Below are 14,228 nucleotides of genomic sequence, written 5' to 3'. Positions count from 1 at the left end.
AAAACACTTGGAGTATTGTGTGTCACCACACTATAGGAAAGATGTGGTTGCACTGGACAGGGTGCAGAGGAGGTTCACCAGGATGTTGCCTGGATTGGAGCAGTTTAGTTATGGGGAAAGATTGAATAGACTGGCCTTGTTTTCCCTGGAGCGAAGGAGGCTGAGGGGTGACCTGATAGAAGTGTATGAGATTATGTGAAGCATAGATAGGATAGATAGTCCAAGTCTCTTTCCTATGATAGGGGCATGAAAAACAAAGAGGGCATAGGTTTAAGGTGAGAAGAAGGAGTTTTAAAGGGGACCTGAGGGGTAAATGCTTTACACAGAGAGTGGTTGATATCTTGAACTCACTGCCAGAGAAGTGGTGTAAACAGGAACAATCACTACGATTAAGAGACATTTAGACAGGCACTTGAGTAGGTAGGCATAGACAGATATGGCCCTACTGTGGGCAAATAGGGTTAGTATAGACGGGCAAAAAGGTCGGCACGGACATGATGAGCCAAAGGGCCTGTTCCTGTACTGTACAGTTCTACGTTCTATAGGTTCAATCCGCTTAATCTCTCCTCAAAGAACAAACACCCACTCCCAGCAAAATCCCCTCAGCCCATCCATCCTGATTGTGGAGCTTGAGACATGACACCCCAGTGATCCAAACCTCCACATCCTCTGGGAGCATCCCAACAAAACCTTCCCAAACCAGGCCTGGAAGGCTCCAGTGATCAGGATCTTCCCACACCTTGTTGTGGAGAAAGGATTGCTAACGCCCTCTCTGGCCCCAATCTGTGCAGGTGACTAGCCGGTATGTAATGTACTGCACCTCTGAAGAATAGGCGGAAGGGTGAAGTGGGCAGACTGCAAAGAGAGGCCAACTCCCCTGGAGGTGTGATCAGTCAAAGCTCCAGCTCTAGAGGTGCCTACAGTGTGGACAGGGGCAAGGCTCGCACCCCAGCACAGTGAACATGCAACATTTGACCTCCTACCACAGATAGTCAGTTTACTCTCTCTGCACAGTCAACGCCTCTTCAGTTAAAGGCCTTGATCAGATCAACTCTTCACCTTCTAGTGTTCCAATCACATCCCTAATTGGAAAATACTCCGATCATCTCTCGTGGCTCTCGGTGGCTGACCTCCCCCATGCTCAATGCCCACATATCAGGGCTTTGCTCCATCAACAATCCTTGCCAATCCCTTCCACCCATACCACGTTCTGCCCCTCCGACCCAGTGCTTTTAACACAGTCAGAACGTTATCACACACTGAGCTGGCACTCCAGAGTGTTAGCGGGGACATAGGTTTAAAGGAGGGCGTTAACAGTGAGGAAAGGAAGTGAGGAGGGCGTGGGGAGGTCTCCAGACCTTCGAGCTCCGCAGCTGACAGCTCCACTGCCAAAGTCACAGTGTTGAGCAACAGGGTGAAGTTGGAGAGGTGCCAAGATCTAGGAAGGAATAAAAGGAGGATATGGAGACCGGGACGGGCAAAGTTCAAGGTGACGGCTAGTTTAGTGACGGCTTCAGATCGGGAGATATAGCTTTATTCCCTCACCTGTCATTCAATAAAAGTAGCAGCAAGTTGAAGTGTCAGCATTTACTGTCAATTCCACATCCATCAGCTCCCCCCTCAAGTTCCAATCTCAGTCCAAAGGACACTTCCAGACCCGTGTGCTCCCACTTCACTGCCATGTCAAAATGAATAAATCAACACCCTGGATCCTCTGTGTAATGTTGGTTCTGTGGTGGGGGAGGAACCCCACAGACTCACAGACTAGGGCAACTCAGACCGCCCGTGGCTGTCACCCCAGAGGACCCTCTATTCTGGGGCGCCAGCCTCTCCGGACACTAGCGGCTACCCCAGGAGTAGCCCTTCACGTGAACCAGGACCGACCTTAGTCACAGCCTTAAAGTCACAGTCCCCCTTTAACAGCCTATACTAAACACACTACAGTCTACTTGATCAATGACCTCTCCCTAGTATTCAGGTGGGCCCTCAGAGATAGATACCCAGTAGCATCAGCATTGGTGGCTCTCACTAATCAGCTCATACCAATGTGGTTGAACCCAGCCTTCCCCACCACTATCAGCATCTACAGGAGGTGCTGCCTCAAGAAGGTGGCATCTACTACCAAGGATCCCCACCTTCTGGGTCATGCCTTCTTCTCGCTGCTACCATCGGGCAAGGGGTACAGAAGCCTGAAGTCCCACACTACCAGGTTCAGGGACAGCTACTTCCCTTCAACTATCAGGTTCACGGTGGTGTACCACGGTAGTGTAGTGGTTAGCGTAATGCTATTACAGCACCAGTGACCCGGGTTCAATTCCGGCCGCTGTCTGTAAGGAGTTTGTATGTTCTCCCCGTGTCTGCATGGGTTTCCTCCGGGTGATCTGGTTTCCTCCCACATTCCAAAGACGTACGGGTTAGGAAGTTGTGGGCATGCTATGTTGGCACCAGAAGAGTGGCAACACTTGCGGGCTGCCCCCCAGAACACTCTACGCAAAAGGTGCATTTCACTGTGTGTTTCGATGTACATGTGACTAATAAAGAAATCCATCCATCCATTAATCCATTCTTGAACCTTAATCCTACCTCAGCAACAGAACACTACGGACTACGCACTACTATGGACTTGTCTTCGATTGTGTTTTTTTGCACTAATGTCTTGTTTTGCACAGTCTTTTCTTCTCTTCACTGTGTTGTATAATTTATGTATAATTTATGTTCTGTGTGTTGTCTGTACCTACCTGCCTGTGATGTTGCTGCAAGCAAGTTTTTCATTGTACCTGTACCTCACCGTACTTGTGTACATGACAATAAGTTTGATTTGACTTGGCTAATATTAAACTGTGGTTACCTGTTCTTTTCTCTCCCACTCTCAACTTTCTGAAATAGTGGAAGGACATTTGTAAAACGGCAATCCAGTGGTCCAAAAGCAAGAGAGGTTTGCAAGTAAAACATTAAAGAGGCTGGAAAGCAGAAGTAACAACACAAGGCACTAGAAGTCCAGGACCTGGTAACCTGAAACTGTGACTCTGCCTCTCTCCCCACAGATCCTGCCTGACTAGCTGGGTGTTTCAAGTTTCTGTCTGTGTTACACTATGATTACCCTCACAACAGTAAGAGAAACTGTTTGAATGTACAGTGGAACCCTTGCTGTATTGACATTGCCTTATGTTGTACTTCTTCGACCTAACATTCATTGGTATCTCTAAGTTCACCTGGTTATACGACATTTAAAAGACATTTATAAGATGAGATTTCTTTATTAGTCACATGTACATCAAAACACACAGTGAAATGCTTCTTTTGTGCAGAGTGTTCTGGGGGCAGCCCACAAGTGTCGCCACGCTTCCGGCGCCAACATAGCATCCCCACAGCTTCCTAACCCATACATCTTTGGAATGTGGGAGGAAACCGGAGCACCTGAAGGAAACCCATGCAGACACGGGGAGAATGTACAAACTCCTTACAGACAGCGGCCGGAATTGAACCCGGGTCGCTGGTGCTGTAAAGCGATACGCTAACTGCTACACTTAGAGGAAAGGTTTAGAGAGATATGGGCCAAATGCAGTCAAATGGGACTAGATCAGCTAGGGAAGTTGGTTGACATGGACAAGTTGGGCTGAAGTGCCTGTCTCCACGTTGTATGACTCTATGATACTAATACCTCACTGCAGAATCCGTCTAGCGCCTCATCGTTACAAGGTCAGCTTAAAATATTGTTTACATCTCTACTGACCGTTTTCCAATAACTCCATGGGATCCTTTACATCCTGGGAGGGCAGTAGGACCCTGACAATGTCTTGACCAACACTGGTAAAAATCTCTTGGCCATTTTACCGGGGCACCGAGCTATTCCTATCCAAACCCTTGTAAGTTGAGGAATTTATTTTTAAATGTGTTATTCATGGAGGTGTTATAGTAAAGGCTGGACTTTCATGTCTACTCCTAGTTTCCTGAGAAAGGGACAGGTCGTCATGAACCAAAATTCAGATGAGGAATTAGCACAGGGGATCAGAGGCTGGGGTAAAGCAGGAGGGAGAGTGCAAATGAGGGAGGAAACAAATGAGGTCGAATACAGGCGAGGGAGCATACAAATGAGGGAGGGTTGAAATGAGAGGGGCTTAAAACAAGGGAGAGGAGTAGAGGGATTTAGGATGGGAAGTGCAGAGGTTAGGACGAAGGCACAGATGACACGGCTGCCGGGGACGGAGCAGGGATCTGCTATGCGTCTGATCATGTTTGACCAGATCAGGAAAGGATGCCAGCTTTCACCCTGCTACTGACACATGAACTAGTTGTGGCTTTACGATGCACCTTCATCATCACTTCTAACAAGACCTCCTCTTTATTGCCCCACTCATTTTCAGCTGTAATTTGAGATTTGCGTTCTTGTCGTGGATCATTAGCCCAGTTACGTAACCGCAGCCCAACCACATTTTATCAGCATAATCTTCCCTAAGCAATGCATCTTTAGAATCAATAAAGTAAGATCCCATTGAGCCAAAGTCCACTTCGCTGGGGAATAACAGCTGAGCTGACAGTTCTGTCATGGCTCCACTCCTTGATGCTATCAGCTGTTGCCAGTCTGTTGTACCAGAACGTGATCCACTCCATGCATTAATCAGAGAAAACAGCCACAGGCCTCGTGCTCTGCGAGGTGTAGATGCAGGTGTAGGTGCCTCCCAGGTGCTTCACAGGACAGTCACCGAACAACACTTGCACCACTGTTAACTGAGGGTTTGGACTGGGTTAACGAGGGAGGTTTAAAATGAGGCAAGATTTAAATGAGGGAGATTTTAATTGGTAATTAACTTATTATTGATACATGTACCAAAGTACAGTGGTAAAACTTTATTTTGCTTGCCAACCATGCAGATCATTTCACAACATCAGTACATTGAGGTAGTGCAAGGGAACAGCAATGACAGGATGCAGAATATAGTGTTACAGTTACAGAGAAAGTGCAGTGTAGGCAGGCAAGGATCCAGTTACAGAGGGAGGTGTTGAGTCCCAGGTCTCGGAGTTTGGTGATGAGTTTGCTTGGAATTATAGTATTGAAGGCAGAGCTGTAGTCAATAAACAATAGTCTAATGTAGGTGTCTTTACTGTCCAGATGCTCCAGAGATGAGTGTAGGGCCAGGGAGATGGTGTTCGCCGTGGAACTGGTTTGGCAGTAGAGATTTTAAATGAGAAAGCATTTAATTTAGGGACGATTTAAATGAGGAAGGTTTTAATTGAAGGAGGTTTCATTTGAGGGAGGTTTTATTTGAGAGAGGATTTAATTCAGAGAGGATTTAAACAGGGGATATTTTAAATTAGGGAGTTTTTAATTGAGGAAGGTTTTAAATGAGGGAGAGGCAGAGGAGTAGAGAGATTTTGTGTGGGAATTCCTGAGTTTCAGACTGAGGCAGCTGAAGGCTGCCAGGGAACTGAGGAAGCTGGGTGTAGTGCTGGAGGAGACTGCAGAGGCAGGGAGAGACTGGGAGTTTTAAAATGCAGTGTCACTTGCAGGCTTTCTCCACTTCCTGGCTCCCTACTGCATCCATCTGCAGTCCCTCTGTGAGTCAGTCCTGGGGGGAGAGAGATGTTGGACATCGGATGTTGAGATGTGACTGACACTGGGTCACCCTATGTAATGGAGACAGGGATAATATGGAGTGTCCAGGACTCGGGTCAATGCCCTGAACCCTCACAGCGTTCCCCTTAGTACCTGTCTGAAATGGCTCACCCAGGTCAAAGACCTGGCTGGAGTATATAATGACCTTTCTCACCGGGGTACAGCACTGCGTGAGAACAATGGTTCAAGTACGTCAGGACCTTCTCCCCTTCCCTAATGAAGGTGCTGCTTCTGCTCGGATATAGCCCTGGAGTCCTGGGCAAGACCTCCTGCTCCCACCTCCCCTTGGTCTCACGGCCCTCTCCACCCATGGTATTCTTGCAACGAACATGGAACATAGAATAGTACAGCACAGGAAATATGCTGAACATGATGCCAAATTAACCTAATCCCTTCTGCCTGCACATGATTCATATTCCTCCATTCACTGCACCTTCATGTGTCTATCCAAAAGCCGTATCTGCTTCCACCACCACCCCGGCAACACATTCCAGGCACCCACCAATCTCTGTGTTAAAAAACTTGGCCCGCACATCTCCTTTGAACTCTTTCCCTCTCACCTTAAATCTATGCCTCTCATCATTTTATAAACTTCTATCAGGTCTCCCTTCAGCTTCCACTGTGCCAGAGAAAACAACCCAAGTTTGTCCAACCTCTCCTTATAGTTCATGCCCTCTAATCCAGGCAACGTCCTGGTGAACCTCTTCTGCACCCTCTCTACAGTTTCCACACCCTTCCTTGTAATGGGGCAACCAGAACTGCACACAATACTCCAAATGTGGCCTGACCAAAGTTTTACACAACTGCAACATGAGGAGGTAAAACTCTGCAAAGGTAGAGTCAGGACAACACCCATGTTCTTGTCACCCTGATGATTTTGCTCAGGTGTCCTGCCTGGGAGTCTGGTTTGGTTCTGAGGAGACCCCGGCTGAGCACACCACTGTGCTGCAGTTCATCTCCTCACGTAGCTCATGACTGCCACCCTGTGGTGACTCTGGGGACGTCCCCAGTCCCTGCAGCAATCAGACCGGCTGTGCACAAAACCAGCCTCCCTCACACAACCATACATCACACTCTCAGCTGGACGGACAGGTCAGGAGCCCTGAGGCAGCCATCGAACTTCGAGGAGCACCCCCCCCCCCCCCCCCCCCACTTGGGCAGATCGCTGTCTGCACATTGCCAGCAGAGCTTTTAACCCCAAGACCTCCCCCATTCCAACTGCCCTCCCATCCAGCACTGTCCTACCTGAGGTCACCTCGCTGTCTGCCTGCTGACTCCCATACAAGCACAGCCGAGTCTTCCACAGCCTGTGGCTCCAGCTCCAGCAACATCTGAACAGCATTTATCCCCAGTCTTTCCTGTCCATCCCAACAGGCTGAGAACCAGGACCACTTACAGCCCTGGTGCCAAACATTCCAAGCCCTTCACATCACACCAGCCCTGCCAGCTGCTGTGTTTCATTTTCTGGAGCTGGATCTCCAAACCTCTCCTCTTCTCCTGCCTCTCTCCAACTTTAGGACCACTCGCAGCCATGTAAAACTTTGGTTTTACTGCTCTACTCTCTCTACACTCACAACTGTGTGGCTAGGCCCAGGTCAAATGCCATCTATAAATTGGCCGATGGCACCACTGTTGTTGGGAGAATCTCAGATGGCAATGAGGAGGTGTACAGGAGTGAGATACAGTAGATCGGCTGGTTGAGTGGTGTCGCAACAACAACCTCGCACTCAACGTCAGCACGACCAAGGAATTGACTGCTGACTTCAGGAAGGGGAATTTGGAAGAACACACACCAGTCCTCATTGAGGGGTCAGCAGTGAAAAGGGTGAGCAGCTTCAAGTTCCTGGGTGTCAACATCTCCGAGGATCTGTCCTGGGCCCAACACACTGATGCAATCACAAAGGCGGCACGCAGGTGGCTCTACTTCATTAGAAGTTTGAGGAGATTTGGTATCTCACCAAAGACTCTTGCAAATTTCTACAGATGTACAGTATGATGGAGAGCATTCTGACTGGTTGCATCACAGCCTGGTATGGAGGCTCCAATGTGCAGGATCGAAAGAAGCTGCAGAGGGTTGTAGACACAGCCAACTCCATCACGGGCACAACCCTCCCTGCAGCTGAGGGCATCTTCAAGAGGCAGTGTCTCAAGAAGGCGGCATCCATCATTAAGGACACTCACCATCCAGAACCTCAACGTTTCAGAAATAGCTTCTTTCCCTCCGCCATCAGATTTCTGAACAGTCCATGAACCCATGAACACTACCTCTTTATTCCTCTCTTGCACTATTTATTTATTTTAAATTTTTTTTTAATTTAAATTTAAAATTTTTTAAATTTTATTTACAGCGTGGTAACAGGCCCTTCCGGCCCAACGAGTCCGCACCGCCCATTTTAAACCCACATTAACCTACCCGTAAGTCTTTGGAATGTGGGAGGAAACCGGAGCACCCGGAGGAAACCCACGCAGACACGGGAGAATGTACAAACTCCTTACAGACAGCGACGGGAATCGAACCCCAATCGCTGGCGCTGTAATAGCGTTACACTAACCGCTATGCTACCGTGCCGCCCATTAATTATTTTTGTAACTGACAGTAATTTTTATGTCTTTGTGTCTTGCACTGTACTGCGGCTGCAAAACAACAAATTTCATGACATATGTCAATGATAATAAACCTGATTCTGATTCCGATTCTGGTTAGGCCACATTTGGAGTATTGTGTGCAGTTCTGGTTGTCCCATTACAGGAAGGATGTGGAGGCTTTGGAGAGGGTGTGGGAGAGGTTCACCAGGATGTTGTCTGGATTAGAGAGTATTAGTTATAAGGAGAGCAAAAAACAACATGCTGGAGGAACTCAGCGGATCAGGCAGAATCTGTGGAGGGAAATAGATAATCGATGTTTCTGGTCAAGACCCTTCACCTAGACTCCCACAGCTACCTACACAACAGCTCCCACCCTGTCTCTTGTAAGGATGCCATCAGTCCAGATGAAGGGTCTCAACCCAAAACATTGACTGTTCATTTCCCTCCACAGATTCTGCCCAACCCACTGAGTTCCTCCAGCTTTTTCATCCAGATTCCAGCATCTGCAGTCTCTTGTGTCTCCAACTATAAGGGCAGATGTGGGTTGTTTTTCAGACTTGGTCACCCCATTACAGGAAGGACGTGGAGACTTTGGAGAGGGTACAGAAGAGGTTTACCAGCATGCTGCCTGGATTAGAGGGCATGAGCTATAAGGAGAGATTGGACAAACTTGAATTGTTTTCCCTGGAGCATTGGAGACTGACAAGAGACCTGATAGAAGTTTATAAAATTAAGAGAAGCATAAATAGGATAGACAGAGTCCTTTCCCCAGGGTAGAAATGTCAAATATTAGAGGTTATGCATTTAAGATGAGAGGAGAAAAATTAAAAGGCTATTTAGGAGGCAAGTTTTTTTTACACAGAGAGTGTGGGAGCGGTGAAGTAGGTATGATAGTAGTGTTTAAGAGGCTTTTAGGTAGACACATGAATAGGCAGGGAATGGAGGGATATGGATCGTGTCCAGACAGAAAAGATGTAGTTTAACTTGGTATCATGTTCAGCACACACATTGTGGGCCAAAGGGCCTGTCCTGTGCTGTACTGTTCCATGTTCTGTATTCTAAGGAGAGGTTGCACAAACTTGGGTTGTTTCCTCTGGAGTGTCAGAGGCTGAGGGGCGACCTGATAGAGGTTTATAAAATTATGAGAGGCATAGACAGGGTAGACAGCCAGAGTCTTTTACCCAGGGTGGGAATGTCAAATACTAGAGGGCATTGGTTTAAGGTAAGAGGGGGGAAGTTTAAAGGAGATTTAGGGAGCAAGTTTTTTTTCCACAGAAAGTGGTGGGTGCCTGGAACAGGCTGCCAGGGGTGGTGGTGGAGGCAGATTTGATAGCAATGTTTAAGAGGCACTTAGACAGACACATGTGAACAGGCAGGGAGTGGAGGGGTATGGATCATGTGCAGACAGATGGGATTAGTTTAGATTGACATCATGGTCAGCACAGACAGGGTGGGCCAAAGGGTCTGCTCCTGTGCTGTACTGTTCCCATTCTATGTTCCCAGACCAGGTTCTTGGTCAGCCCTGTGGCTCAGTGCTGGTGGCCACAGATTGAGATATTTCCTGCAGGTGAACTGTTGCTCTGAGGAGCAGCTGGACACACGGTGCTCGCACTGACAGAGGGTGCAGAAGGTTGCGGTCAGCACCTTACTGCTGACTTTGCACCTTATTGTCTACCTGCACTGCACTTCCCTGTAACTGTGACACTTTACTCTGTATTCTGTTATTCTCTTTACCCTGTACTACCTCAATACACTGTGTAATGAATTGACCTGTACGAACGGTATGCAAGACAAGTTTTTCACTGCACCTCGGTACAAGTGACAATAATAAACCAAAACATCTATACCGTGAGTACAGCCCAGCCAAGAGGGAAGAAAGTTGTCCAAACTTTAGCACCATCCACGTCCCTGGAACATAGCAAAGTTCATTGGCAAATTAGTGCTTTTGGAGTGGAGTCAATGCTGTAATGTTGGATAGTCAATTTGTGCACAGTGAGATCCCACAAATATTTAAAAAATATTTTTTTAATTTTATTTACAGCGGGGTAACAGGCCCTTCTGGCCCAACGAGTCCGCGCCGCCCATTTTAAACCCCAAATTAACCTACCAGTACGTCTTTAGAATATGGGAGGAAACCGGAGCACCTGGAGGAAACCCACGCAGACACGGGAGAACGTACAAACTCCTTACAGACAACGACAGGAATCGAACCCCGATCGCTGGCGCTGTAATAGTGTCGCGCTAACTGCTACACTATCGTAGGGAAAGAAGATTAACGTTGGTTGAAGGTTAGTCATGGTTAGGACTCCAGACAGAGTCCTCCAGTCCCATGGGATGGGCAATATCTATTTGGGGGGAGGTGGGAGTCAGCACAGGGTGTGCCCTGAGAGACAGTACCTGTGGCAGTAAAACCTTCTGTGGGTAGTGCACAGGGCTGAGAGCCCAGACCCCTGAGCTGGGGGACAGGATCCGGTGACCGGGGGAAGACAGTGGTGCTGACAGAGCTGGGCTGCCAGCAGGGATCAGACAGGGTCAGGTTCAGGAGATTCCCACACTCCCAGCGGCTCAGGACACACACGTGCTGAGACCATGGCACACAGCGCACACACACACCCACACCCACCCCCACATACACACACACTCACACACACACCCATACACACACCCACACACACACACACTCCCTGCACACGTCCAATACACACTCCCCACCCCAAACACGTCCCATACACACTCCCCAAATACGTTCCATGAACACAGGCCTCTGTCACTGGACGTTCCAGACCAGCCGCACTCCAGTAATTTTCCCCAAGCTCCAGTCCTGAGGAGGGTCCTTGTTCCTTGTTCTGAGGAGAGAAGTGGATGATCCCACAAGTGACACCATGGTTCAGCACACTCCCTACTCCATACATCAGCACTTTGCCCTGGTGGGGAACCTGGCCCCTCACCTCCATACTGAAGAGGGGATACAGGTTAGTCGAGGTCAGAGAGGCCATCCCAGCGATGGTACCTCTCAGTAATGTCACCCTCCCCCAATCTATCCCATCAACTGGTCTCACTGAAGTCAAACACTCCTGCTGCAAAGTGTTGGCTCCCTCCCTCCGCTCACCGTCCCACCCCATTCTCTCCCTGCCTCTCTTTCTCCCTCTCCCTCCTCATCCTCCCTCCCGTCCTCCCTTTCCTTCCTTCCCTCTCTCCCTCCATCTCCTCTCCCTCCATCTCCCTCTCTCCCTCCATCTCCTCTCCCTCCATCTCCCTCTCTCCCCCTCCCCTGTCCCAGCTTTGAACGTACATACTGTTAGAAAGAGTAGGCCACTCGGCCCATTGAACCTGCCCCACCATTCATTAAACCACGGTGATCCAATTGCAACTTCAACTCCATATTCCCACCTCCCCCGGAGACATTTCTACCACAACCTTAAAGATGCTCAAGCACTCTCCTTCGACCGCCCTTTGAGTTCTGGAGATTCCCCTCACTTTGGAACAAAAGCCACCTCATCTCTGCCTTAATCAGCGACCCTTTGTTTTTAAACCATGACCCTGGGTTCCAGCTTCTTCCACAAGGAAACATCCTCTCCAATCTGGGAGTTTTGGAAAACCAAGCATTCACCTCATTTTCCCCTCCCTTCACTCCCCTTTCCCTCCCATCACTCTCCCCCTCCTCTCCCTTCACTCTGCCCTTCTCCCTCAACTCCCCCTCCCTCCCCTCACTGCCCCCTCCCACTCTCCCCTCCCTCCTCTTACTCACAACTTCCCTCCCTTCACTCCACTCTCTCCCACCATCTCCATCCTCTGACACTCCCCTCCCACCCCCCTCCCTCCTCTCACTCTCTCCTTGCCCCGCTCCCCACTGTCCCCCACACTCTCCCGACCCTGTCCTGCCCCACGCTCTCTGGGGAAACAGGCCCTGTGACTGCCAAACAGAGCACTAGCACTGGCTCTGCAGGGTGAGCATGAGCATCCTGTCACCGCTCTAATTCCCACACAGGTGGAGAGACACACAACCAAGACACACACACACCAGACACACACAAACCCCAGATTCACGCATCCCAGACACACACAACAGATACACACACACCACAAACACGCACACCCCAGACAAATGCACACCCCACACACACACCCCCCAGGCACACACACACCGCAAACACTCACACCCCAGATACACAACCACAGACACACACACCCCAGACACAAACACCACTGACACACAGAAAAACCCCAGACATACACACATCCCAGATACATACTCCCAGGCACACACACTCCCCAGACACACGCACCCCAGAAACACACACACCCAGATACACACATACCACAGACACACACAACCAAAATCCACACATACCCCCCCCCACACACACACCAAAGACACACACACACCACAGACACACACACACATCCCAGACACACACATGCCAGACACACAGCACAGGCACACACACACAGGCCAGACACACACCACAGGTGCACACACACACCAGACACACACACACCACAGACACACACCTCAGGCATACACACAGCGCAGACATACACACCCCACGTACACACCCCCCAGACACACACACACACCCCAGGCACACACACTTCCCAGATACACACACCACACACACACAAATGCTAGACACACACAAACACCCCAGACACACACACACACCACAGCACACACACTCCCCAAACACACACACCCCAAATACAAACACCCCAGATACACACACCACAGATACTCACACACACTAGACACACACACCCCAGTCGCACACACCCCAGATACACACACTCTAGATATAGACACACACCCCAGACACACACACACCACAGACATACACACACCAGGCACACACACACCCCAGATACACACATCACAGACACACAAACCCCAGACACACATATCACAGACACACACACCCCAGACACACACACACACCAGATACACACACCTCAGATACACACATCCCCCCCCACACACACACACACACCACAGACACACAAACACACACACGCACCCCAGAACACGAATCCCAGAAACACACAGTCCAGGCACACATCACAGTTACACACACACCAGACATACACACACCCCAGACACACACACACCAGACACACACACAGCCCAGACACACACACACGACACACACGCAGCCCAGATACACACACCCCTGATACACACACCACAGATACACACATACCACCGAAACACACACCCCAGACACACACCACAGACACACACACACCCCAAATACAGACACCCTAGATACACACGCACCATAGACACAAAGACCACAGACACACACACTCCCCAGACACCCACACCCTAGCTACACACATACCACAGACACACACACCCCCCAGATACACACAAACACCCCAGACACACACCACAGATACAGACACACCCCAGACACACACACCCCAGTTACACACACATCACAGATACACACAAACCACATACACACCACACACACACCAGGCACTGTACCACCCCAGATACAGACATACCACAGACACACACACCCCAGATACACCCCCCCCCACACACACACACACACACCACAGATACACACACACCACAGGCACACACACCCCAGATACACACACCCCCACCCCCCAGACACACACACCCTAGATACACATGATCCATAACATACACACCCCAGGCACACACATTCCCCAGACACGCACACCCTTGATACACACACCCCATATACACACATACCACAGTCACACACACCCCAGACATACACACCCTAGATAGGCACGCACCATAGACACACACTCCACAGACACACACACCCTAGATACACACACCACAGACACACACTCACCCCAGATACAGACACCACAGATACACACACGCACCACAGACACACACTCGCACCCCAGACACACACATGCCACAAACACACAAACACACCCCACTCACCACAGATACACACACACCACAGACACACACACCACAGATACACACACAGCCAGATACTCACACCACAGACACACACACCCCAGGCAGACACCACAGGTA

Source organism: Pristis pectinata, chromosome 3 (genome assembly GCF_009764475.1).
Source record: "Pristis pectinata isolate sPriPec2 chromosome 3, sPriPec2.1.pri, whole genome shotgun sequence".
NCBI lineage: Eukaryota > Metazoa > Chordata > Chondrichthyes > Rhinopristiformes > Pristidae > Pristis > Pristis pectinata.
Note: the sequence above shows the minus strand (reverse complement) of the source record.